Source organism: Pinus tabuliformis, chromosome 1_2 (assembly GCF_031772625.1).
Source record: "Pinus tabuliformis cultivar Carrire ecotype Pingquan chromosome 1_2, CPIR1, whole genome shotgun sequence".
In the NCBI taxonomy this organism is placed as follows: domain Eukaryota; kingdom Viridiplantae; phylum Streptophyta; class Pinopsida; order Pinales; family Pinaceae; genus Pinus; species Pinus tabuliformis.
In genome coordinates, this window is record NC_142298.1 from 321,788,907 (window position 1) to 321,816,878 (window position 27,972).

General features: G+C 42.2%; 1 protein-coding gene across 1 annotated transcript in view; it reads left to right on the top strand.

The window, feature by feature from the left end:
• Positions 1-27,972, top strand: part of LOC149205664 (inner membrane protein PPF-1, chloroplastic-like) — a 335,124-nt gene that overhangs the window by 125,821 nt on the left and 181,331 nt on the right. The window lies entirely within an intron of this gene.

Here is a 27,972-nt window from a genome sequence, read left to right on the forward strand (position 1 = left end):
CAGCTTTTATACTTGGATATCCTGAAACATAGTACTATGTTTTCCTACAGTTTGTTAAACTGTCGTTTGGTCACCAATGGGCATTAATAAGTTATAATTTTTTGTCGTTAAATTGTGAAAAGCTTGTCTTTGCTGCCCCTGTTACTGCAAAATCCTGCACTTTAAGTTATTCAAGGCCCTGAACAAAAACAGGCTTACAGTAACTCATGAAGTTGCCAACTGTTATGACGGCAACCTTCAGTTATCTTCAGGCTGGTTCATTTCCAGCTCGAAGGGAGAAAAGTCTACCAATCTGTCAGGTTTTCAATAAAAGCATAGTGGAATTCAATAGGACCAGTGCCTTTGACAATTAGTATGGAGTGAGAGCAGCAGAGAAAATGGAGGCTTGGAGTGGAGAACATTAATAAGGCAATTAGCAGTGTATCCTACCAACAAGGCCAACCTGATTAATGTGCAACAACTGAATGAAATGCTTGTAACTGATATTATTTCATATATAAATAATCATCCTTAATGTACCATGCAACCATAAACTCAATCAGAAAAACATGACATCACTCAGAAATAGAATGAATAGCCAACAAATTTCTTCCTGAAAGCCCTGTTTAGATCGAAGAATAAGAGAGGACTGTCAAGGGTCACGACCTTACTCCCTAACTAGCTAGTCCAAAGGTAACTAAGACATGTAAAATATAAAAGAAAGAGGTGATGTTTCTGATATCCCTCTGGGCTTCCATCAATATGGGAGTACAAAAGCTTGACAAACCCACTAAATCTGCATTGCTGCCCCCTTGAAAAATTCATGGTTCATTTTGTGTTTTCATGGGCCTTTCTTCTCTCACCTAGCATGATAGAATCCTCTTGGAGTTCAGGAGCAGTGACAACTTGTTGGAGGCTTTTTTGGGCCCTAATTGATGGATGATATGAATAGGACGAAAGCCCTAGAACAAGAACGCCCTACCTCATTTGGGCTTTAGAGCATGATTTTGTGAAAGGTGGCAAGGAAAGAGGCTAGAAGAAGAATACCCTGGCTTGGAACATTGTTGTGGTCAAAGGAGATCACTTGATGCCGAACATTGCACTTCTAGGGAGTATTGTGTTGGAAATTCAAATGAAATATACAATTTTTCATCGTGATAATTGCTTGTGACTAATTATATATGTTTTCCATTTAGTATATTCTTTATTCATTAGGTCATCAATCAATTATACAAATACAATGCACAAAAAGACAAGAGACACCAGTGATTAGGCCAGAGGTTAGGGCAACACCCACGAGGGGAAAATCCGTCAATCCTTTCCTTATAGCTTCTTCATCAACATGAGAAATCCAAGACAAGCTAATCAGTGATCCAAGTGCCAAGTCAACCCTCAAAACTTTGCCATGATTTGTCTGCAAGATAGTCAACCAATCTGCCACGTCATAGAGATATAGGTGTCATAGAAAGCTTATTTCAATACAGGGAAAGATGCCACAGGACATCAATACAGAGAAATATGTCCACAAAAACTTGCATCATAGGGAGCTATATCACCACAGAGACTCGCATCACAGAGAGGTAGAAACTCGCATCATAGAGAGGTAGAAAATCGTATTACATGTCCATAGGAAATGGCATCATTATCACATAACTCACATCATATGTCCACAGGAATTTGCATCATCATCACAGAGATGAAACTTTACATTACATAGAGCCTTGAATATTCGTGTATTACAGATGATATGAGCCTAAAAATCTTCGTTGATGCATCTTAGATGATCTACTGTTGAAGGAGGATGAGTAGGACTTATTTATAGTCACTTCATGTGGTCGAATAGGTGTGAGTATTGGTTGAGCCGACTTGTTCCTTGGAGGGCCGACTTGGCAACTTGGAGGACAACTATCATGTGGTCAAATGGGTGTGAGCACTGGTTAAGCCGACCTGTTCATTGGAAGGCCGACTTGGTAACTTGGAGAATTAAATATCATGTGGTCGAATGGGTGTGAGTACTGGTTGAGATGACCTGTTCCTTGGGAGGGCCGATTTGGCAACTTGGAGGGATTAATATCATTTACAAAAATTCAAATTTTTCTTCTTTTCATAGGCGAAGAACATGCCCTTTTACTTTTTCTTTTGACCAAAATAAAGCATGAAGAACATGCTTGATAATAAGAACAACAATAATAATTTTTCTTCATAATATACATGAGTACAATGATAATTATGAAGACCGAAACTAGTTACAATCTCCAACGCTCCCTCTTAACTAGGGAGGTATTCATAATGACTTATCAAGATATTCTCAAGTTGAAGACTTCTATAAGGAAGGATCTGGATTGATGAGCATCAACATCATAACCAACATTGTCACATTACCAAGGCCTTGATAGATAAGCTCTATCTTCCACTAGATCATAACACAATGCTGGGAGGCATTCCATAGGACACCACACTACCTCTCCGAGGCACATACTTCACCTAGGATCACCGGAGTATGTCCTCCACAGGACTGTTTCCCTCAAGGAAATGTCAGTGCACCAGACCATTTTTTATCCAAGTTGTTAAAATTGGCAACTAGGGCCAAACTCCATGTGGGTCATCTTATTCATGGTAGCTGATATTTTTCTTGGATTCCTCTCGTCGAGAGGTGTAGGATTGATCTAAAGATCATTCGATTTCAATATGTATTCATGGAGATATGAATTTATTTGTGTTATGTGACAATTCGTCAAGGTCGGCCAACAACCAAATTACCCCTATCTATCCTCAATGTTGCACTATAAATAGAGGTGGCTTGCAGGTCATTTTAGACACACCTCTTGTGATCTCTTCTTCTCCACTTGTCTTTGGGTTTTGGTGGGAGGAGAGATCTAAAGAGGATACACTGCCCTAAAGGATGCCCTAGACCTTAATGTTGTCATGGAGGAGGCTTTAACACAGTGAAGGAGGCCTCCATAACGCAGCAAGGAGAGTTGTAATCGCTAGTCTAGAAGAGACCTTGTCCACTGTCCTAAAAGGCACCTATACGCAGTCCTGAGGAGAGACCTACACGTTGTTCAAAAGACCCCCCGCAGTTTTGTTTGTGCCCTAACTGCTGGCGTTATTCCACAACAAATGAAGGACTAGATGTTGCCCTTCATCTGCTATTGAAGAAGGCTCTTATACGCTGGCAAGAGCAAGCCTTAACTAGCCCTAGCCGCAGTGCTCAAAGGTGATATAATCTGCAGTCAAATGAGGGTTCTATGCAACAAGAAGAGGATCCTTATACCCTGGGAAGAGGAGGCCTTAAGCAGCCCTAGACACAGTCAAAGAGAAGTCTATATAAACTTCCCTAGCTGCAGTCCTCAAGGGTGATCTAATCCGCAATTAAGGGTGACACTTACACGCTATCAAAGGAGCCCTAACGCAGCCTACTAATCTGCTGTTTGATGATGCCCTAATCTGTAGTTATGATGAAGCCCTATTCGCAGCAAAGGAGAGCTGATCAGCAGTGAACCTATACACTGTAATAAGGACCCTAAATACGTAGTTTAGAAGGGCTTCTATTTGCTGTCACCTAGCCACAACAAAGTAGCCATCATACAACATGAAACTGGAATAAGTTAAGGGATTGTTTGAGCATCCCTCTTTCAACTGTGTGAGGATGGTTTCTTCTTGTAAGGAGGCTGAGTTAAAAGAATCAGTGGATCAAACCTGTTGGGATATCTTTGGAAGATCAAGAATAATGTTTATGCTGCTACAGGAAAACTGTGTGTTAGGCTGTAGGCCATAACACCACAATCAAGTATTTCTTATGGGTATTTGAGGGCTAAGATCATTAGCATAATCTAAGGAGCTGTCGTGTATAATGCTGCTGAGATCTAATGCTAATTTTGATGACTATATGATGCTGCTGTAATATGAGATTGACAAAGCTATTGTCATGAGTTAAGGATTTGTTAGCTAGCAAAGATGCAGGATGATGATGGATGGCACATGATGGATGAAGCATGGTTGATGGTGTTGGCATTATGATACAGGTGTTTTCCTTGATGGCAACTCATTCAGATGACAGTTCATAGTGTACCAGGTTAATAGAAAAGGATTACAGATCAGACTCGAGAGATTGAAGAAAGAGAGTAGTTTAAAAAGTATATGTTGGTTCACTTTGTCCAAGCAACGTATACACGTGGGTTAACAGAACAAAAGGAGCGTATATGTATACATGCACTTTCACAGGAGGAAAAGCACGTACATGTTGGAAAACCAAGGTTTTGGTCTGAGGTATTTAGTCCAAGGTATTGATCCAAGGTATTTGGTCCGAGGTATTGACCCTTGGTATTTGGTCCAAGGTATTGGTCCTAAGTGGTTTTGGTCCAAGGTATTGAGAAAGACCTAAAACTATATAAGGAGGAGAAAATCATTAGGCCAAGTGAGCAAGGATTGAATATCTTATGAAGTGTTAGATCAAATATGCAGGTTATGGGCTTCTGATGCTTTGCTTGATCTGAACTAAGCATGCACCTATGTGGTTGATGATGGATGATGGATCAGGATCATAAGGCTTGAAATGAATTATCATTATGTGGTTTGATCATGGATAGTCTAGATCTGAATACTGATGCATGTTTTATTCCGTAAATGTTATGATTTAGGTATAACTAAAGTCTGGAATAGCTGTGAAGTTTTAAGTTAGTATTTGTAGATCTGTACGTTGGTTTGCTTTGGTAAAAGCGTGTATACACGCTGGTTCGACACATCGAAGTAGTGTATACATTATGAAATATGATGTTTGAAGTTGCAGTTGGTTCTGGTTGTTGATGCAGAGTTCTGGGTTATGCTTTGTGTTCTGGTGACAGTGTTCTGAATGTTCAGATTGATTGATTATGATTTGCTTCAGTGATGATGGGTTGTTAGTGATTGATTGATTCAGTTGTGGTTGATTCAGAGAGTGATGATTGAGTTTCAGCAATTGGTTGATGCAGATGTATTTGATGGTTGTATTGCAGTTATGATTTTGAGCTTCAATGTTGTTGATGGGTCCAATATGAAAATTTGATGAAACGAGGCCTTCAGATTGTGGTGTTGTGTTCTAGGAGTATCTAGTCTGAAAATTTATGAAACGTGGTCCCTGGAGGAAGAAAGAAGGTCGTAGCCTTCTGTAGGCCGGCACCTACGTACTGGTAAACATATCGGCCAATACAAGAGCCAGGGGGTTGGAGCTCCCTTCTAGTAGCAGCTGGAAAATGAGTGAAGGCTGGAGCCTTCTGTAGGCTGGCGCCTACGTACTAGTAAATGGATGATCAAGATCTTGGGGGGAGGCCCCCAAGATCTAAAAAATTGAAATGGATCTTGGGGGGAGAGACCCCCAAGATCTGAAAACTTGAATTCCAGAAGAAAAAGAGGAGAATGCCCAATAAATAAAACCACAAAGATTTTTTTTATTAAAACCGATAATAACTATAAAGGCTACATTGTGGCGGACAATTTGTCCTTTTAGAAAATGCGACTTGTTACTTTTAGTATTTTTCAGTTACAATACCATGGGTCAATTCTGTGGGTGAATGAATACCATGGGTGGATGTTACAATACCACGTGTCAATTCCATGGGTGGATGTCACAATACCATGGGTGAATGAATACCATGGGTGAATGAATACCAATTGGTGGATGTCACTCACAATACCATGGGTGGATGCCAGTTACAATACCATGGGTAAATTCCATGGGTGAATGAATAACATGGGTGGATGAATACCATGGGTTGATGCCATTTTCCATTCGGATCATTCCTCCCTCCTTAAGAAGCAATGGTCCCCATTGCGTGAAGTTCCCTCCTGCGAAGCCTTTGTTGAATATGAAGAGCCACTGAAGATAAGGGTTTTATGTGGTTAACCCATAACCATGATGAACAAAGATCCGAGGATAGAGATACCTTGTAATGCTTGTGACCAACTGTGATACTGACAGTGTGCGACCTAGCAAATGGACTTCAATGAAGTGTGGTTTTGTGGATGACCCATAACCATGATGAACGAAGATCTGAGGATAGAGATACCTTGTAATGCTTGTGACCAACTGTGATATTGACAGTGTGCGACTTAGAAAATGGACTTAGATGAAGTGTGGGCTTGTGGATGACCCATAACCATGACAAATGAAGATCCAAGGATAGAGATACCTTGTAATTCTTGTGACCAACTGTGATACTAACAGTGTGCGGCCTAGCAAATGGACTTCGATGACAAGGATTTTGTGCGGTTGACCCATAATCGTGATGTTGGTTGTTGATGAAGTAGCAGGTGCCTACATAGCCTGGGGTGGGAGGGCACGTCTCCAAATAACCCAAGCCGAATGCTGCTATGCTGAAACTGATGAATGTGAAGCAAGTGCCTACTAAAGTGGGGTGGGAGGCACGTCTCCAATGGGAACCCGCTCCAAATGCTGCTCCAGAATTAAAATGGACATAACTTAGAAAATATAACTCAGGATATTTATTATAACCTGTTTTTAGAAGCAGAATGATCGTTTTGCATCTTCCCGTGAGTTGGAAACCCTTATGTGGATGCTCTAGAATCCCAGATTCGCCCTGCAATTTTTCCGCCGTCACAAATGTTCTGAAAAATAATTGATTTTAAATCAGCGATATCTCCCACATCCGAACTCCGATTCGACCCTTTTTTTTTTTGAAATTGGGTGATTTTTCAAGAGGAGTTCAGATCTACAATCATTTTTTCCGAAATTTTGCACAACAACTTCAAAAAATGATAGGGGAGTAGCCATCCACCAGTTGTCGTCAGAAACAATTTCTACAAGATAGTTGATTTTAAATCAGCGATATCTCCCTCATCCAGACTTCGATTTGGCCGATTTTTTTTTTTTTTGAATTTTGGTATTTTTTGCAAGGAATCTAGATCTATTGTTTGTTTTTGTAAATATTGCACCAAATGTTTCATATCTGATCTGCAAACTCCTAGCCCAAAAAAAATTCCTGCATAAAAATGAAAAAACATCTTCTTGCTTGGCCCAAGAAAGTGCTATGTGGAGGTTGCAGCACGTGCCTGAAGTTTGTTGAATATTGCTGCAAAAATTTGAAACTAAAATATGCATTAAACCCTCATTCCCATAAAATCGCAACCTACTTCGATACCACTGCTCCAGATTTTAGGGGAGAGGCACCCCAAGATCTGAAATATTGAAATGCCAGAATAAAAAGAGGAGAATGCCCAATAAATAAAACCACAAAGAATTTTTTTATTAAAACCGTTAATAACTATAAAGGCTACATTGTGGTGGACAATCTGTCCTTTTACAAAATGCGACTTGTTACTTATAGTATTTTTCAGTTACAATACCACGGGTCAATTCCATGGGTGAATGAATACCATGGGTGCAGCTAGTACCCATGGATCGGCTAGTACAAGAGCCAGGGGGTTGGAGATCCCTTCCAGTTGCAGCTGGAAAACGAGTGAAGGTTGGAGCCTTCTATAGGTTGGCGCCTACATACTAATAAACAGATCGGCTAGTACAAGAGCTAGGGGGTTGTAGCTCCCTTCTAGTAGAAGCTGGTGAACGAGAGAAGGTTGTAGTCTTTTGTAGGTGGGTGCCTGCGTACTAGTATGAGTCTGCACCAGTACAAGATTGTAAACATGTTTTTCTTATATTAAAAGAAGACAGCAACAGGTGGTTTTTGTCTCGCATTGGGTTTCCACCTTAAATTTTGGTGTTCATGTGTGTTTCTTATGTGTGATGGTTTGTTCTGTTATTACTGCACATGATTACTATTTATATGGTTAATGAAGTACTGATGCACTGATTAAAGATCAACATATGATGAATTAATTGAATCATAAGTTTGCTGGATATACGGTGGTTGCCTTAAATATAGTTGCGTGTACACACGAGTTATCTTCATTGAAGTAGCGTATATAAATTGGAGTATGAAAAGAAAAAGTTATTGATTTGACTAACACTGATTCACCCCCCCTCAGTTTTATTTCCAACAGATGCAAGATGATGGATGAAACATGGTTGATGCAGCATGGTGTTGGGTGCAACATGGTGATGGAATCACCTTGGAGAATCAGTTGAAGAATGTTTGCCTTCACTCGAGTTCAGAACTGCAGTCCATGTCATCAGATCTGCAACCTCATTATGTTATCTTCATGGTGAAGATCTCTACTCTTATTTTGACAAGTCAAAGTGTTGACTTCTGATGTATATGTATTATCTCTCTCTGCTGAACTATTGAAGAACATATAAGAAGAATCGATTAAGGGTTTCCCCACATTGGGGTTTGTCCCTGGCTGGTGCCATATCTTGTGTCCTCTTGTCTTGGCTTGTCTTTTGCGATTTATGTTTATGTTCTATCTGCATTTTACTATCATGCTAAATGTGATTGCTAATCTGGAATTGATATTGAGCTAATAAAAATTGAAGTAAATTTTCTCTAAGCATAAAACATACCGAAATTTAACATGGTATCAGAGGTGAGGTGAAGACAAAGCCCAAGCAAGAGTGAAAGAGCTATCACCGAAGACAGTTGGAAAGGACAAAAGGCTCAATGGGTTCCTCATCCCTCTTCAAATTCACCAAGGGTGAAGTCGAAGCAAAGAAGACTATCAGAGTGGTGCAACAGAAGCGTTTGGTGGCCTAGCCAAAGGTCACTTCAATGGGAAGTCCGGATCTAAGGGTGGAAGGAAAGGCAGATGCCTTGCTTGCAATGAGTTTGGCCATTATGCGAAAGAGTGTCCGAATAGAAGGAACACATCACTTGATGATGATAACAATCATACCAAGGGCATCTTCAATGATCGGAGGAATGACAAGTACAATGGCAAAGGAAAAGGGAATGCAGGTTATCAAGGAAATGACCGACTCTTCAAGGAAAGCAAGGAACTCCAGGTCTAAAGAATCAAATGTTGTTTCCGAGTATTATCTTATGTCAACCCTCTCCATCGGACTTGTTGGGAAAATTGATAGTGGTGCCTCAAGGCATTTCACTAGATTCAAGGAAGCGCTCTCTAATTTGATAGAGAAGGAAACAATTGTGTAGATTATTTTGGAGACAATGCCACCTATCCTGGAAAGGGTGGAAGGAATGCTACCCTTCAATTGAATGAGGGTAACATGATTCATTTACAAAAAGTTATTTATGTACTTGATCTTAAGAAGAACTTGGTGTCCATTTTGGCAATGGAAGTCAAAGGTTTCAAGGTGGCATTCGTTGATGGAAAGGTACGTGCTTGAAAAAAAAGGAGTTATAAGGATGCTTTTACTCTTGGGTTCATGGTTGGCTGTTTGTATCAAGTTGCAGGAAGTCCATTGGGGACCATGCTGTGTGACACATCTCTTCAATGGCATCAGAGTTCTACCCATCTTCATTGTAAGGCCCTACTTGATGTGAGTTAGATGGCAACAGGGATGCCTGAATTCAAGGAAGAGCATGAAGGTACATATCCGAGATGTACCGAAGGAAATCTTACAAGAGGACCATTCCCCTCATGTAATGGCAAGACATCAGATGTGGAACAACCTGAGGGGTTTGAGATTCATGATCGGGAATCTCATGTATGTAGGTGGAAGAAAGCTCTCTATGATTTAAAGCAAGCACCCCGAGCTTGGTATGAGAGGATTGATAGCTATCTGATGAAGCTGAGATTCACTAGGAGTGAAGTCGATCCAAACCATTGCTTTAAGGTTGTGGATGATAGACCTCTCATACTGGTACCTTATGAGGATGACCTCTTTCTGACTGGTACAGATCCTCTCATTTGCAAAAGTAAGAGGGATTTGAGTTCCAAATTTGAAATGGTGGACTGCAAGCCCGTGACTACCTCGATGGAGCTTAACTTTAAGAAGTTATGCGGTAGTGCTGCCGGACCTGATTTGGGAAATGCCTCTGAGTTTCGTCAACTCATAATAGCATTGATGTTCTTGGTGAACTCCCATTCGGATATATGTTTTGCAGTTAGCATGTTGAGCTCATATATGGTTGAGCCTCATTGGATTGGTGTCAAGAATCATTTGAGATATCTTCAGGGCACAATCTCTCATGGATTGAGATACACTGTCGGAAATGTGAAGCTGCATGATCATTCTGATGCCAATTAGGCAGGCAATGTGGAGGATTGCAAGAGCACTTATGGGTGCTGGTTCTGCTTCGATATCCTGGATGAGCAGGAAGTAGAAGTCAGTTTTTTGAGCATCGATGAGGCCGGATACATAACTGTGAGTATGGCCTCCTATTAAGCTGTCTGGTTGTGGAAGCTCTTCTATGAGCTGTTTGGACACATGCCGAATACCATCGTGATCTTCTGTGACAACCATAGGGGGATTTGATTGTTGAGGAATCCCGTGTTCTATGATCGCTCCAAGCATTCAAACATCATGTACCATTTTATCTGGGATATGGTACAACGGGGAGTGAGAAGGCTCCACCACTATGGGACTGATGTGCAGGTTGCCTATATTTAGATGAAGCCCCTGGAAAAGGTCAAATTCTTGAATTTCCGAGAACGACTAGGACTCGTGGAGAGACTCTCTCCTGATGGTCCAGTATGATATGGACATTGAGCTCTGGGAGCTCTAGGGGGCTAGGGGGTACTTCTTGGAGCGATGAGCAACCATAGGGTGAGTGGTTCAACCTTCCCCTAGTGGTCTGCTATGTAGGCAGGATGAGTGGTTCATCCTTCTCCTACTAAGATACAATCATAGGGTGAGTGGTTCAACTTTCCCCTAGTGATTTTTTGTGTACAGGGTGAGTGGTTCAGCCTTCCCCTGGGATACCCCTGGCGACATGTAGGCAGGATGAGTGGTTCATCTTTCTCCTGCTACGACATCCTACCCATGCAGTCTGGGACTTATGGGAAGTACCTCTCATCTGGCCAATGAGTAGGGAAATGAGGATAGGGACCATAGTAGTACCGATGGACGCATCGTGTAACTATTTTACGCCCTATGCTAGGATGATATTGATCTGGGATCAATTAGAACTGGCTTTGGGTCAGTAAGAGTGGTATGACACACTCTATTGGAATTGATTTCGGATCAGTAAGAGTGGTATGAGACACTCTCTTTATTTGGAACTGATTTCGGATTAGTAAGAGTGGTATGAGACACTCTCTTTATATGGGACTGAATTCGGGTCAGTAGAGGATGGTATAATACATTCTCGATCACTGCTTCTTCATAGTTCATCAGAGCAGAGCAGTGCAGGGCACTGATGCCAGAGATAGTATGGACTAGTAGATGGATTAGCATAAGGAGTTCTCCCTAGTTGAGAGGGAGTGTTAAAATTGGCAACTAGGGCCAAACTCCATGTGGGTCATCTTATTCATGGCAGCTGATATTTTTCTTGGATTTCTCTTGTCGAGAGGTGTAGGATTGATCTAAAGATCATCCGATTCCGATATGTATTCATGGAGATATGAATTTATTTGTGTTATGTGACAATTCGTCAAGGTCAGCCAGCAACCAAATTACCCCCATCTATCCTTAACGTTGCACTATAGATAGAGGTGGCTTGCAAGTCATTTTAGACACACCTCTTGTGATCTCTTCCTCTCCACTTGTCTTTGGGTTTTGGTGGGAGGAGAGATCTAAAGAGGATGCACTGCCCTAAAGGATGCCCTAGACCTTAACGCTGTCATGGAGGAGGCTTTAACGCAGTGAAGGAGGCCTCCATAATGCAACAAGGAGAGATCTAATCGCTGGTCTAGAAGAGACCGTATCCATTGTCCTAAAAGGCACCTATATGCAGCCCTAAGGAGAGACCTACATGCTGTTGAAAAGAGCCCTGGCCGCAGTTCTGTTTGTGCCCTTGTCACAGTCCAGATGCGCCCTAACTGCTGGCCTTATTCTGTAACAAAATAAGGACTAGATGCTGCCCTTCATCTGCAATAGAAGGCTCTTATACGCTGGGAAGAGGAGGCCTTAACTAGCCCTAACCGTAGTCCTCAAAGGTGATATAATCCGTAGTAAAATGAGGGTTCTATGCAGCAAGAAGAGGATCCTTATACGTTGGGAAGAGGAGGCCTTAACCAGCCCTAGACACAGTCAAAGAGAAGTCTATAAACGGATGCATGACCATCTCCAAAAGATCCTCCCTCGTCTGACTGAAAATTCCACACTCCTCCAGTGTACCAACCCCCTGCCAAACTAACCTGTTAGATTCCAACACCTCTTGACGATAAGTGTTTGCAAGTACTACAACCCTGGTGGCTATCTGTGCATCTGTAAGCTCCTCATCAATGGCTGGTCCAAAAGATCGCTGCTCATCCTCCTATATCATGGGTACAACACGAACCACCAACTGGCTCTCCGCACTGGGCATATTGTCTCCCTTAGCTGACTCCTGTTCCTCTATGTGCTCTCCATGTTGAATCATCAGTCGCTCTCCTGGCAAGTTTGCTACCCGGATAATATGCTGCTCATCGTACTCCATCTCACATGAAAGCTTACTTGGGCTGCTAGCAACATACCCACATGACTGCTCATGCTCCTCATGGGTATCCACATATGAACTCATGGACTCAACCATAAAATCACAATCTTCATCTTGGAAGTCAGAAGGGATCTCCTCCTGCTCTAACCCTGTCATCTCCTCAGTGTCACCCATGCTGAGTGGTTAGGTCCCCAAGGTCCCTTGCAGATGAAGCAAACACCCTTCCTCCTCATCTCATTCTTGTTGCATGATCCCCCAAACCTGAGCAACTCCTCCCTAGTCGACTGCCTTCTGAACAACCCAATGTTTTGCGTAGCCAACCTTTCGGCTAGATCATAAGCAGCAGGTGAGACCAATTGTTCTCTCCTCCAAATGGTCAACAATCTAGTCCGCAACTTCGTGCAAATGGCATCACGACCTCCCATACATGAAGACAAAATGGACTGCATGTGTTATGACTGTATCAAGATGATGTTTCCTAATGCTGAATAAGCATTGGAACATTTGGAGAATCAGGTCATCACACTCCAAATCAACCATGATGTCATAAGACCTAACCAAGGCCATGACTTCTAGAATCTCAAGCTTCTTCCCAAATCCTGAAAGGTTTATTATCAGTCTGAAGAGTCTCCTCGTTATGTCATCATTGTAAGGAGGTATGGGTGTGGTCAGCATTATATGATACTGCTGAGACAGGAGGCAACTGGGAGTGTGATCCCTTCACAAGGGTACTCCAAGAACTTGTTTTGTATTAGGGCAAGCATATCTGGTTTTAGGGCCCAAATTGGTTTCTTCCCCTTCTAACTGGTGTACTTTGGAAATGAGTGCAGCCAGTGCTTCTAGTTTGAAGAGAGTTTTCATCATGACTTTCATATGTTTCAAATCTTTCCCAAGTTTAAAAATTGTGTTCCAACTCATGCTCTTTTTGTTGCTGCCCTCGCTGTAGCACAATGAATATCTCCTTGGAAAGGGTTCTATTGATTGCTGCTGCTAGCTTATGAATGGATTTTCTGAGATTTTCATCCATGTTTTATGCATGGCTTCACTGGCAGACTTCAAAATGACTATCTATCCTCAAGTTGCTACAGGAAATCTCTACTTCCAGAATCAGTTCTCAAGAATCTGTCAAATGTAAGATCCCCCCCCATGAAATAACTCTGATATGTTACTAATTTATGATTTTTCAGTGAAAAATTTGTCAAACATGTCACAAATGCATGGCTGTAGGTGAAGTATATTCACTGATGCAGGATAGGAACATACAGGGGCACACATACGAAGGAACTAATCCCAAACTAGCGACTAACATTACATTCATAACTCAGGAAGGTGGAAATCTAATTGATAAAACTTCATATTTTCTTTGCTGGACATGACATGGTATTCAATATATATATCAGGAAACACAAAAAGAACCTGGTGTGCAATATTCTCCAACTGAAATATAATACAGTCCTCTGGCGTCATTCAACAGACCATAACTTTAGAGACAACTGTCCATATATTCAGCCAAAAATAAGGATCATCCATGCCCAGTCAGCCACAAGAATCATGCTGGACACACACTTTGAGATGGACTGATAGGCATATGCAGAGAAACAAGTTTTTGTATGTGTCGCACAGGTCTAAGAGGGGAATTCGTCCCTTGCCTTACAAATTGTTGCACAATTGCATTAACCGCACTCTGCTTCCAGACCACTGATCGATGCATGCGCAATAGACTGCACCCTGCCTCCACTTGCTTCAATCAACTGGGGAATCCAGCCGCATGCCACAACTATCTCGGCCTTAACAATTTACTACTCGGCCCCTAGTGTTTATCCTTGCTGACAATGTGTTTTGGGAACTTCATTCAACAGAAAATTTTGGCTTTGATAATTGGCCCAAGTTACGATCTAAGTCACCGCGTTCGTGTTCGTGTTTGAGTTTGGCAACCTTGAAATTCGAATAAAGTTCGGCACCTAAAATTTTGCTGATAAAATTCGGCATAAAATTCGACATATAAAATTTGAAATATTATATACAATTTAAGTTTAAGCAGGCTGAAAAACACATTTAGCCACAGTTCTTCACAAATAAATCATCTAGATTACCCCATAAAAAGAAAAAAATCACCATTAAATTTCACTAAATCCATACAGACAATTACAAATTATTTCGTCGACAATACATTAGAATGGAATTATATGCTGATTAACAGAACTATAAATTGACAAAAAAATAATTGTTTTTTAGTTAGTGAATTCTATTAACTGAACTAGACAAATTCATTATTCATCCCGATGATTCAACCCTCTCAATGGGTTGGTTGATAGAAACATTACTTGAAGAAGATTTATTAGTTCCCATTAGAAAAGTCTGTCAATCGGATAAAAAACCTTTCTTCTGTCTTCAATGATTCCAAATGCCCCAGTGGCTCAGTGGCCTAGTTATCCAACTTCCCGACGGCTAGTTATCCAACTCCCAAAGGCCCGATTATCTCACCGGTTGGTGGAGTGAGCGAGTGTGACTGTGAGTGAGGTAGATTTTCACGTGTCGCCAAGTTTTAGCATCAAGTTCATTAAGGTTACCAAACATACCATTTTAATTTATTTATTTTTAATTATAAATGATGGAAAAATGTCGAACCACAACACCTTGAAATGAACTTCAACGAATTTTTCGCAAATTTCATTGAATTTGTTCGTGTTCGGCATAAAGTTCGATGAACATAAACGAATTTGTTCGAATTGTTTGGAGGTTCGGCGAATTTCGAATTCGAAGGATTAAATTCGCTGAACCCGGTGACTTAGGTTATGATCACCAAAGAAATAAGACAGGCCCGCAGATCCTTTGGCTCTGTCCCTCCACAGGGGTATCCCTTTGGCTTAGTAAAATTATACAAATATGACCTCAGCCTAATGAAATTGACCTCAATTTATGCCCTTGGTCTTGCAAGGAATTCATATTCGGCCCCTCCAGTCGAGCTGACCCAGTCCTCCAATAACTACAAAACCAATTTGCACAACATCAAGATAACTCAACAATCTCTGCACTGCCATGGTTCGGATCACACCAGTAGCGATTACCTCACGATCTATCAGTTCTGTACTCTTTGCAACTCAAACACTTGTTGCACTGTCCTTCACTGATTTTCCCCTAACATGATGGATCAACTAGATATGTGTTCTGTCTCGTCCTGTTGGCAGCTTGATCACAGACTTGTCCCACACATCACAAGGATCTCGAGAGTATTCGGCCAACAGACAGATAGTAGTAGCATGGCTTTGCTTGACCAAGGACCTCGACTCCTTATGTAGCAGATTTCGGCCCACCAAGTAGACAACTCGACCCACAAGAAATGTGATGAATTTTAAACACCTTTCTATAGTGGAACTTGGCCAATGAGATTGGAACAATCTTGACCTTGGTAATGAAGCTCGCCTTCCATTGTGAGGAACTTCCACCAAGTTTTCTTGGAAACCTGTCCTCAGTGGGTAAGTAGCTCAGGCTGAGTTGAGGGGATCCTCGACTTCAGAAAGTTTCTCTCGGCCCGCGTCTAATCGACCTCTGTATCTTTGTGTGTGGCCACCTCAACAAATGCCACTTGACTGTTTCACCACCACGCTCAGAAATATGCCACGATCCCTATCGATGATCGCGGCCTCCAAGGTGATGGCTACGCTTAGGATGATGGCTATGCTCAGGGAATACGTGAACAAGATGGCTTCTAATATCTGACTCGACGTTGAGATTTAATTTCCTTATGGACTTACAAAATCTAAGTGTTGGCCCTTTTTAATTGTGTGGCTTCAAACTTTAAACTTTAATCTTCGACCCTTTTAAAATAAAATTCGGCTCCCACTATAATATGAGTCGGCTCCTTAATAAATTCCGAGCATGATAAAGGGTAGATTATCAGCCCAAGAAATGATTTGGTTGATTAATATTCAATTCCTCTAAAACTTTATCTCAACCCCTTATAATATGACTTTAAGATTTGTCGAATGATTATTAAGCACTCAACAAAATCAAGGAAATTTGGTTGGCACTTTGAAGTAGGAATTTTGTAGAATATTTAATGCTTGGAACAAATTTTTTTGCAACAAAATGATGATGTTGGAAGCTTCCTTCGAGAATCTGCAATTTAAACCCTCGGGCTAGCAAGAACACCAACTTTGATACCACTATAATATCCCTAATGGAAATTATAATAGTAGATACCAGAAATGAACTTGAACAGTAAAATAATCGTAAATAGAACACAACCAAAAAATTGATACAAAAATAGGTCCCTGTTGGATGCGAGATCCCCCAAGAGTATTTTTGGGGCTAAAAGCCCATATTTTGGTCAAATTTTGTAATCCAAGTGTAAAGACTTCGCATTTTGTGGTCGCGGAGCGCGTAGGTGATAAAGAGTCATAAGGTTGTCTGCCTTTATTTGGGAAATGTAATGTCGGCTGTAAAAGATCTACCCATGGTCCGCGGACCATGGGTTGTATAAATAGAGCTAAGCTCTAAGTAGTTTGATAGCAAGAAAGGAAGATAGACACACGAAGATATGATGTAGGAGAGATAGCTCTGAGGTAGAAGTCTAAGTTTGGGTCGTAGCGTAGGTAGAGGCTCTGCAACTGAGTGCGCAGAGGCCTAGGGTAGAAGTCCGCAACTGAGTGCGCGAACCCTTGCAGCTGACTGCGCAGAGCAGGGCGAATCTGTAATTGTCCAGAATTATCAATAAAGAGAAGTATTCTACAATTTCTGTGTCTTTATTTCCTGTTTATGCATCTTGTTATGTTGGGTATGAATTTCACTTATAATGCTTATATGATGCGTGAATGTATGTAAATGTGTTGGTTAAGTGAACACAAGTAAGAACATTTGTTTACACGAAGCTAACTAAGATCGGTTAATAAGATAAGTAAGACACTTAGCCTAGTTTGGGAGATATCGCAGTTCGCTGCCCTAGCAGCGTGAAAGTCCCTGAGCTGCAAGTTAGGGCTGCGCAAAAGCCAATTGTACCCTTTCGCGAAGGTATTGAAGGGTGGAATAGAGGGCTAAGCAACTTGCGCGAAGGCAAGTATAGCCGGAATAAACCGACATCACAACCATCTCTGGGTGCGGAAACTTGGTTCCAGCATCCCCCCATATTGCTTCGGGTGAGACTTCAGTCCGTGCTCCACGGGCTGATGCCGAAGGGCCAGTAGTGTAGGGATTTGTTTGGCTAACTAACGTTGAACTTGGGTCAGGCCCCCTCAAGCCAACAAATGGTTCCGTTGCCGGGATCGAATCTGCATAAGAGATGTGTGATGTCGTATCACTGGAATCCAACTAAGAAGGAGATTGGAGACTGGTTGGATAGAAATATCCACGAATTCGCGGCACAGGAGAACAAAAACCTGCGACTGACAAAGGAACAGTGGTTGGACTGGTACCTATATACAGAGATCCACAAGATCTTTTTCTTCTCTTTCCCTATTGAGCTATACGAGTGGATCACGAAGCTAGCAGATAGCTAAGGAAGGTGGAAACTTGACGGTCCTATTGTGTGGAAGCATCGAAGGATAAGACCGCCCACGTTGTCGATCATTGGCTCGATCGCGTCATAGGAGGATTTGTTACTGAATTCGCGGTCGACACATCAGTCAGCGATAACGAGGTGGAGCAACGCTTTTTCAAAGGACTGCGATGTAAGTACGTAAAATATTTGAATACTTGGATTAAAATGCTGTTGTGCGAAAAATGGGTTATGCAGCTACCTTGATGTTTAGGACGCGAAGTGGAAAAATTTACAGAAACAAAGGAAATAAGGGTCCAGAGTATAGCCCCTTGATTTCACCTCCGCGAAGCACTATTCAGTTAATAAGACAAGGATTCCCGCGAATACCACCTCCGCCCACACCACCTCCAACTTCACCGCCATCGCCTCCAACTTCACCCATACCACCTCCACCTCCATTGTGGTTCAGTATGGCAAATACAGTGAAGTTGCCTTTGTTCAAAGGCTTGGGAAATGAGGACCCGGACCAATTCTGGTTCGTTGTGAGGGTTGTATGGGAAGCTCAAGGTGTTACAGATGATCACATAAAGAAGGCGACATTGGTTAGTGCTCTGCAAGATCGCGCACTAACCTGGTATATTAAGTACTCTAACGATAACCCAAATGTTGGAGTAGCAGACATCTAGGCAACACTAAATAGGGAATTTAGTAGGCCTAAATCTGAGGCGCAGTTGATTGTGGGATTCAAAGAGATCGCAATGCGACTAGACAAGACGCCTTGGGAACTAGATTAGAGGTTGAAATGTACAATCCGCAAAGCCAACATGAATTTGACAAATGGACAACATCGCAAGTGGTTTGTGGCTTCGCTACTACCACACTTAAGAAGTGCGCTGTCGCAGCAGAAGATAACAACTCAGGCAGAGGCCTTGGAGATTGCCATGAGACTACATGAGACTCTGATGCAAGATCCTAATCTAGGAGTTCAGTAGATCCATGTGCAGCTGAAGAATCTGTGCCTTGAGATGCAAGGTCTGAAGCAGGACAGGACGGTTCGACTAGAGGTACGCGAGGAAGTATGGTGCTTGAAATGCAAGAGTCAGGGTCATGACAAAGACCATTGCCCGGTCTTTGTGAATTACCTTGCAAGGGGAGGACCGATGCCTTTAAGGCCGGAAGCTCAAGCAAGACCTAGCGCGGGGCCTGCATTATGGTGCGCTATCTGTCAGGTAGCCGGAAAACATGCCACGGATAACTGTCACTTGCTACAAAAGTATGTACAAGCACCGTAATAGCTGTTCTGTAACTTTTGTAGGTCGGTAGGACATGATGAGCGTACTTGCAGGAGCTATGAATTGATGATGGATAGAACTCTCGCCTACAGGGTTCAGGCCGAAATGCGGCCCTTTGACCAGAATGCAGGGATAGCGCGGATAGGATTTCAGGGGCGCGGACAAGGCCGAGGCGGAGGAGGATCTGTATAGGTGATCAGTCTCCTATGCTGCACCATGCCCCACTTGTGCAACCTCGCTTGGTCAATCAACAATATCCATCGACAAAGCCCTGCCTCTCTCCTTGTAATGGGTTCAAGTGGCCAAACTGAGCTGCAAGCCCTATCTATGTACTCCTGGAGAGGGTTGCTCCCTGAAAGTCCTGTAGCTTTGCCAACTGTCTGTGCATCTACCCACACCTCATCAGTGGGTTGGCCCAAAGATGGATGCACCACCATCTCTAACAACTCCTCTCTCCTCTGTTTGGAAACTCCACGTTCCTCCCATCTACTAGCCTCTTGCAAAACTACTATGCCAAGCTCCAACACCTCTTGATGACAAGTGTCAACACATACTACCATTATGCTGGTTGCTTGTACATTTGCCCACTCCTCATCAATGGCTGGCCCCAAGGATGTTTGCTCGTCCTCCTCCATCATGGACTCAACATGAGCCATTAGCTCACCCTCCAAAAATGGCCCATCACACATCCTGTGCTCCACTGTGGGTTGCACATGCTAAATGAGTACAAGCTGCTGCTCATCAATCTCCTCCACCAAACATGGTTGCATCGTTGAGCCGCTACCAACAACCTCCCCTGACTGCTCATGCTCCTCAGAGGTGTCCAAGGACCCAACTATAGAAGAAGAATCCTCATCCTGAGAGTCAGAAGGAATCTCCTCCTGATCTGACTCATGCTCCTCTATGTGCTCTCCATGCCAAATCCTCACTGGGAGCCCATCTCTTTGGGCGTCTCCTCCCCTCACAAGGACAATCTGTTGTGCGTCATGTTCACCCATTAAACATGGATGCACATCAAGGCTGCTGTCAACATTTCCATATGATGGTTCAGGAGAACCAATGGACTCCTCTATAGTAGACTCTTGTTCAACTAAGGGCCCTTCAATCTTCTTCATAATCAATTGACTCGAGTTCCTTGCTAGCTCTGCTTTGATTTTAACAATTTCCTCTGCCTCTCTGTCCCCTCTAACTTGACATTTGTGATCCAATGTCCACACTCCCTGACATGTAAAACAAATCCGCTCTCTTCTCATTTGATTTCTGCTCTTATTTGGGGGTTTTGGAGACTGCTCTCTTTTTGGCTCCTCATATTTTTCAAATTTGAACCCTCCAAAAATTCTCCTTATCAAATTTCTTTTAACAAGAGGGTCAACACTAAGGGCTGCGAGCTGCCTCAGTGACTCATCCATGAGCCAATAAATTTGAAAGTTTCAAGCTCCCCTTACTGCTGTTGCAAAGACCCAACAAAATAACCAAATAATTAAGTTGCACTGCCCAAAAATTATGTTGTTGCTACTGAAGATGAACTGGTGTTTTTTCCCTCAATGCTACTCCAAAAATTTTGAAAATTTAACCTGAGGCTCCTCACACCAAACCCATAAAAACCCAGAAATGGTTTGGTTTAAATCACAACCAAGATCAAGCTCACCAAGTGGTGTGAATTACCCAGTTCAGTAATAAAACGAATTGATGAAGGAATACCATTGTAATGTCCCAAATGAAGAAAATTTTGAACAAACCCTTCACATAAATATTTTTCTTAAAATTCTAACGAAAAATAATTTAGAGATTTAGGTCGTCAATACCATAAATAATTTGCACAAATTTCCATCATCAAATTAACAAGAAAACCACGAAGCATAAACTGGAACTTAAATAGACAAGAAATATATGCAGAATCCTCAACCTTATTTTATTAAAAATAAAGAGTACATAGAACGCTTGAAATGGCTGAGAGTATGGTCGCTAAAGAAATCTGCTCCAATACTGCATTGGGCCTCCAAAACTAAATTGACCAATCAATATGCTGCAACCCGTGAACCCTGAATGGATTCACCAAGGGAAGAGATGGGTGCTCGCCCACTCTCACTGAATCACTCGTGGGTTTTCGTCCTGGGGCTACTGCTGGAGTAGAGAACCGGGTTCTCAACCTCTCATACAAGAAACAATATCAAATCCAAGATGTCCCAAATGATCTTCTCCTTCTCTTTTTATAGATCTGATGGATAGAGCTCCAAGCCTCTAGAAGCATCTTATTTTTTTATTTTATTATTATTCTAGAAGCTTCTCTGTTGACTTTATCTTAAGTGACCCCTTTTTATTTTATTTTATTTTACTTAAGTCACTTTTGTCCTATTTTCTCTAATTAGTTATTTTTTCTTAATTAAATGACTAATTAAAGTAATTTTTAACTAAGGAAAATGGTAAATCACCCACCAATCTCTATTCGGCCATTGGAAGTCACTTCTCAACATGCCATCCTGAAGATCTTCTCGTTTTGATTCCAACAAGCTATTACATTGAGGAGTTCCATCAATTAATCTCCCCGGAATGCCACTCCGAGTATAATTAATTAAGTTATGCCCATAATAAACCTGTTTTACGGGTATTATCAGAAAGTCATGGAACCAAAAACAAAAGGTGCATAACTGCTCATAATGATGAATATGCCAAGCAAATTCCATCGGATCCCATGAAATCTTCTCAAAACTCTATCAGAACCCCTAATGACATAAACCTGCTCCACTGACCTGGCCATCCCCTGCCCTGGAAATCCACCCTGGCTGTACTATGAAGAAGAATAAAAACGGGGACATTACAATTTTTAAAGGAGATTTAATTTTATAAATATTTTGTTTGTATACAAGCTATGTCAAGAAAACCCCTACAAAAACCACTTTATAAGATAAAACTATTGAAAATCAAAGAACTAATGAAAGCTCCTTAGAGAATCTGTCAAGAGTGGGTTGGTCTCTCTAAATACTTTCCGTCAAGCTTGATATTTGATTCCAATAAGATTTTTCCTCTACAACACTTCAATCAAATATTAGTTCCATATAGATCTAGCAAATAAGTAATTATAGGAAAACTCTAGAAATTTATTGGAAAATAACTATACATTTCTACACCTAGAGCGTACTTCTAAATCAATTGCCAATGCAAGATAGTTTTACATTAACGAATCATCAAGAGCATATGGAAATAGCAATAGATCAAAGCATGAGCAAAAGAAATTATACCAATAGTGAGCCAATCATCATACTCCTATGGAACAACAACTCATGAATGAACCCCAAAGTCTTTTATTGCAATTGAGAATAAGTGTACATAAGAGCAAAGCTTCCCCAAGCACAATATCTCATATCAATTATCTCTACAATGGAGCCAATGGCTCATTTAAATAGGAATAATGGAGAAGATCTCAATGTGAGAACCAATGACAAGTGGAATGATGACAATCCCAAAAAGATTCGAATTTGTTGAGTAGAGCTCTAATGCCAAGTGTAAAAATCGATTTCTGGCAAGTGCACTGTTTCTCTTGAGGTTGGACAACATACCCATGTGCCAAACGCGAATTTCCTTTGATGGCTGCCATGCGTGGTATGTAGGAGCTAAATAGGGAGTACATTCCCACTGATTTCTCACCAAATCCATCAAAGGATGACACCCCTACTCAAATTGTTGTTCGTACCCTATTCTAGACAGTGTGAACTCCTTCAGCTGCTGTGTGAGTTTCTCTTGGCTGCCAAGTGTGGTATGAATGGGTGAAGAGGGGAAGCATCTCCCATAAAGTCCTCAACCAAAAATATGTACATTGACACCTCTCCAAAGAGCTCCTTAACTGCTGCGTACAAGCTGAAGTAGACTGCGTGCAGGTCGCTGTTGATAGGGAAAAATCTGGAAATTTCCTCACGGAAATGCCACATGTGATAAGGCTGAGTGGATGGGAGACAAACTCCCTTAGATCATGTTGTGTTATCCTCACGAAATGGTAAATGGAGTAACTGTGTGTGGTCAACTCTCTGATGTGAGTGGAAACTTCCTCTTGCAACTGCGTTGATCCTTGACTGTCCAACGTGTATCTGTTGGCATGTGCATACTTTATTGTCCCTCACATTGCTTCGGTCTCTCTGTCCCTCTTTCTAGCAATTGACTGTTTCTACCTTGGAGATCGATCTGCTAGTGGAATCGAACTCTTCAAGTCTGTTCTCCAAGTGCCCATCGATGACTTCTTATAATCCTCTATTAGGATTCCAACGACCAAGATTAAATCTTAATCGATGGCTAGGATTAACTTGAAGTTGATCCATGTGAGTTTGTAGATTATTCATGCCTTCCTTAATTAATTCTGATTAATTAACTATATTCCTTATGTGTAGACTTGGGAAATATTTAAAAACTAGTTAATAATCTAATTAAGTCATCTCTAGGCAGAATTTCCAGAAACGATTTCTGGGTTTTGGAGATCTCATTTATTCTAGCCTCCACAATTTTTTTTTGGCTAGAACACATCTGATGCTACAAAGACAACTCCCTCTTAGCGAGGAATGTGTTCTAGTGCTCTATTGGACATCCTATAGCAACACACTTTCACTGCATCATCTCTTATCATGCTGCTGATGCCTCGCTACTGCTGCCAACCAACCACTGCACAACTCTGATATACACTGCATCTGTGTTGCTACTGACCATGCCGTACTGCTGCCAACACTGCATCTGCATTGCAACTCCCTCTCATCTGTTGTTGCTGCAACTGCAACAACTGCAACTTAAAAGCGTCCAAAATACTGAATCAACTGTGATCATTATAATGCATCTGTCACTTGAGTCTCTGACTGCTGCTAGTCTCTGCACTGTCACTGAAGAATCTACATTGCTACTGACTCTGCGCTGTGCCAATTGCACTGCTGCCAAATATGCACTGCGCTTCCCAGCATCTGACTTCTACTACTCTCTGCAATTGTCACTCTGGAATCTGATTGCATCAACTGTCACTGATCCATCTTGCTACTGAACACTGTGGGCCCCTGTAGCAAGGTATTGATCCATGAAGTGGATTCCTCAAGGGGCCTTCCCATCTAGAGCACTTTAGAGCTACAACACCAAATCTCCCCGCCTCACTCCTGGAGGTATGTCAACAAACACAGCGAAGTCTTCCTCCAGCCTGGAGGACAACCTATCGATCTCTGATTGAGCTACATCTTGGTGCTGCTTCTCTTCCTTGTGAAAATTCGATGACCTCAAATCTGTATTGCAACAACTCATTAAATTTCTCCTACTTGTTAATTTCTGAATCAAGTTATTTACAGTGTTACACAGTAAACATCGAAATAAAATCTACTGTAGCCTTCACAACATACAATACTACAAAAACAAAACACCGCACAAAAGAGAAATAAACTCACACACAAGTACACGATTGCTTTTGGACAAACGTCCCCGAAAATACCCAATGTGGGGAAACCGGTGGAGCAGATGAGGGTTTGATTATTATGTAGTAGTAATCTGAGTACAAATCATTGGATGCCCAAATTGGCTATCTGATACAGAAAATAAACTCGCAAAGAGGTAGTGAGAAAATATCTCACACTGTCACCGGAGATCCGACACTGATTTGGGCTCTGGATGAGCTGCCCTACACTATCTCTGCGCAGTCTATGCATGGGTTCACGCAGTCACTGCGTCATAGCTCAAGGGATTGCGTCACCCTCTCCTTCTGATTTTCTGCCCACTGGAGAGTTGACTCCCTGGTCTTCTGGTCTCACACCTCGGCTTGTGGCACTGGATCTCGACTGCTCCCCACCAAAATTTCGAATTGCTTCTGAAGCACTGCGCTGCCTCTACGTGGCACTGTGCTGCCTCTACGTGGCACTGTGCTACCTCTCTGGACCTCTCGATGCCTTCACTACCTTGCACTCACCAGGACTGGAAAAATCCCCTCTCGTCTACTATCCCTGCCCCTCACTGCAAGAAGATCACTCGATCTCTCTCCGGCAACTCAACGTTGTTACTCTCGATAAATTCGATCTCTAGATCTCACTATCTCGGTGTGTTCTCCAAGTGCGCATCAAGCTCCTTATAATCTCTCGTTGGAGCACCAATGACCAAGATTAAAACACAATCAAAGGCTAAGATTCACTGGGAGTTGTTCTTCGTATTTTTCTAGAAGATTCACACCATATTTAATTAATACCCTTTAATTAATCACATTTCCTAAGTTTAGACCTAGGAATACATTAAAAATAATTAATTATTTTAATTAAACCATCTCTAGATAGAATTTTCCCAACCGATTTCTGGGTTTTGGGGAATGCATGTGTCTTAGCCTCTCTACAAAATTTCAAGGCTAAAGCACATCCGATGCTATAGAAATCGACACTCCCTCTAAGTGATGCATGTGCTCTAGTGTTGAAACCCATTGAAGCATCACTCTGTCTCTGCACCATCTCCTGCTGCGTTGTTGATGTCTGGCTCTGCTGCCCATCAACTACTGCACAACTCTGATTACTGCATCCATGCTGCTGCTGGCCCTGCTGAACTGCTGCCAACACTGCATTCGCACTGCAACCTTCTCTAGCTGCTGCTGCTGTAACTGCAACAACTACAATGGAAAAGCATCTAAAATACTGAACCTACTGTTGTTAGTATGATGCATCTGTCACCCGAGTCCTGACTGCTGCTAGACTTTGCGCTGTCACTGAAGCCTCTGTGCAGCTTCTGACTTTGCTTTGTGCCAACTGCACTGTTGCCAACTCTATACTGCGTTGCCCAGTATCTGACTGCTACTAGCCACTTCATTTGTCACTTTGGTATCTCACTGCACCATATGCCACTGATCCATCCTGCTACTGCATGCTATGGGCTCCCGTAGCAAGGTATTGATTCATGAGGTGGACCTCCTCAAGAATCCTGCCCCTCATGTAGCTCTCTGGGGCTACAACTCCAAATTCACCCCACCTCGTCCTTGGAGTTAACTCAGTGATCATGGCAAACTCTTCCTCCAATTTGGAGGACAACTTGTCAATCTCGGCGGATGCAACCTACTGATCCTGCTTCTCCTCTTTGTCCTTCTTTTTGAGAGGACATTGAGTGCTGTAGTGACCACGCTCACCACATCTGAAGCATTTCACCTTAGAAATGTCCTCCTTCCTCTTGTGTTGCTCCTGCTGCCCCTTAGATGGGAGGGCCACATCTTCCTCTTCCTTTACTTGCTTCGTCCCACTATTGTTGCTTCTGCCAGTGATGGTGGTCTTTACCAAGTCTCGCCTCATCTCCTCCTGCTGTAGATCAACCAACATACGTTCCCAATTTGGCAGTTTTTCTCTGCCCAGGATACTCTGGAGGAAAACTTTCCATTCATTCGAAACGTTGTTCAGACCTAATCGTACAAATTCTGTAGGCTAGGGCGTTGACCCTACTAAAGACAGCTGATCCCGGACATCCTGAAGCCTAGTAAGGAAGACGCCCCCATTTCTGCATCCCCGTGCATCTCAGCTTTTCATCAAGATACATCTTCCGTTGCATGGAAGACCCTTCCTACAACATAGCTAGTGCTTCACACATCTTTCTGCCAGTATCTTTGCCAGCTATGTGAGATACCACGTGATCTTGAACCCAATCGAGGATCAACCTCTTAGCTTTTGCCATCTTCTTCTTGTACAACTACCACACTATCGATATAAGTCTTGAGATCATATTCATCTAGAAGGCAAGAAATTCTAGCCTTCCAGATCACATAGTTGGAGGCTTTGTCCAATCGATCTTGATCTCTCAACCCAGCTGATGCCATCTCTCTGAAACTGTCGAACTCCTCTTCTCCTCTGTGCAATTGCTGCCTAGCTATTTGCACTTCCTTCTGGAGTGAGAAATCTTGCACACAACTACTATTGCTTTGCTAGGAAAGTTCAAACTTCTTAGCTAAAAGTCCCCTGAGGAAAGAGTTCCCTCAGTGTGTGCTCTTCCTTCCTCCTGACGCTATTTGCACTAGCAAACTGCTGCAAAATCTGCATCCCAGCTGAAAATTTGCTTTGCCAGGAAATGCTGCTACTCCCTTTGCCTCTGGTACTCTTCGATCTGGAAACTTTTATCCTCTGTCGACTCACTTAGAGAAGTAAAATTTCCACGAAAAGCTGACCCTCGTGGCCAGGGATATACATTGCCCCTGGGGTTTTGAATTTCTCCCTATGTAGTAATTCGAACCTCCTCCCTTTTGGCTTTGAGCTCTCCGGCTTACGAGCTGTGCTTTGATACCATGTGAAACTTCGGTGACCCTGAATCCCTACTGCAGCTACTGATTAAATTTCTCCTACTTGTTAATTTCTGAATCAAGTTATTTATAGTGTTACAAAGTAAACATCAAAATAAAATCTACTACAACCTTCACAACATAAAATACTGTGGAAATAAAACACTGCACCGTAGAGAAATAAACACACACATAAGTACACAGTGGTTTTTGGACAAACGTCTCCGGAAAAACCCAATGTGGGAAAACCGGTGCAACAACTGAGGGTTTGATTATTATGCAGTAGTAATCCGAGTACAAATCATTGGATGCCCAAATTGGCTATCCGGTATAGAGAATAAACTGGCAAAGAGGTAGTGAGAAAATATCTCAGATTGGCACTGGAGATCCGACACTGATCCGGGCTCTGGATGAGCTTCCCTACGCTATCTTTGCGCAGTCTCTATGTGGGCTCACGTAGCTACTGCGTCACAGCTCAAGGGACTGCATCACCCTCCTTCCGATCTTCTGCCCATTGGAAACTCGACTCCCTGGCCTTCTAGTCTCACA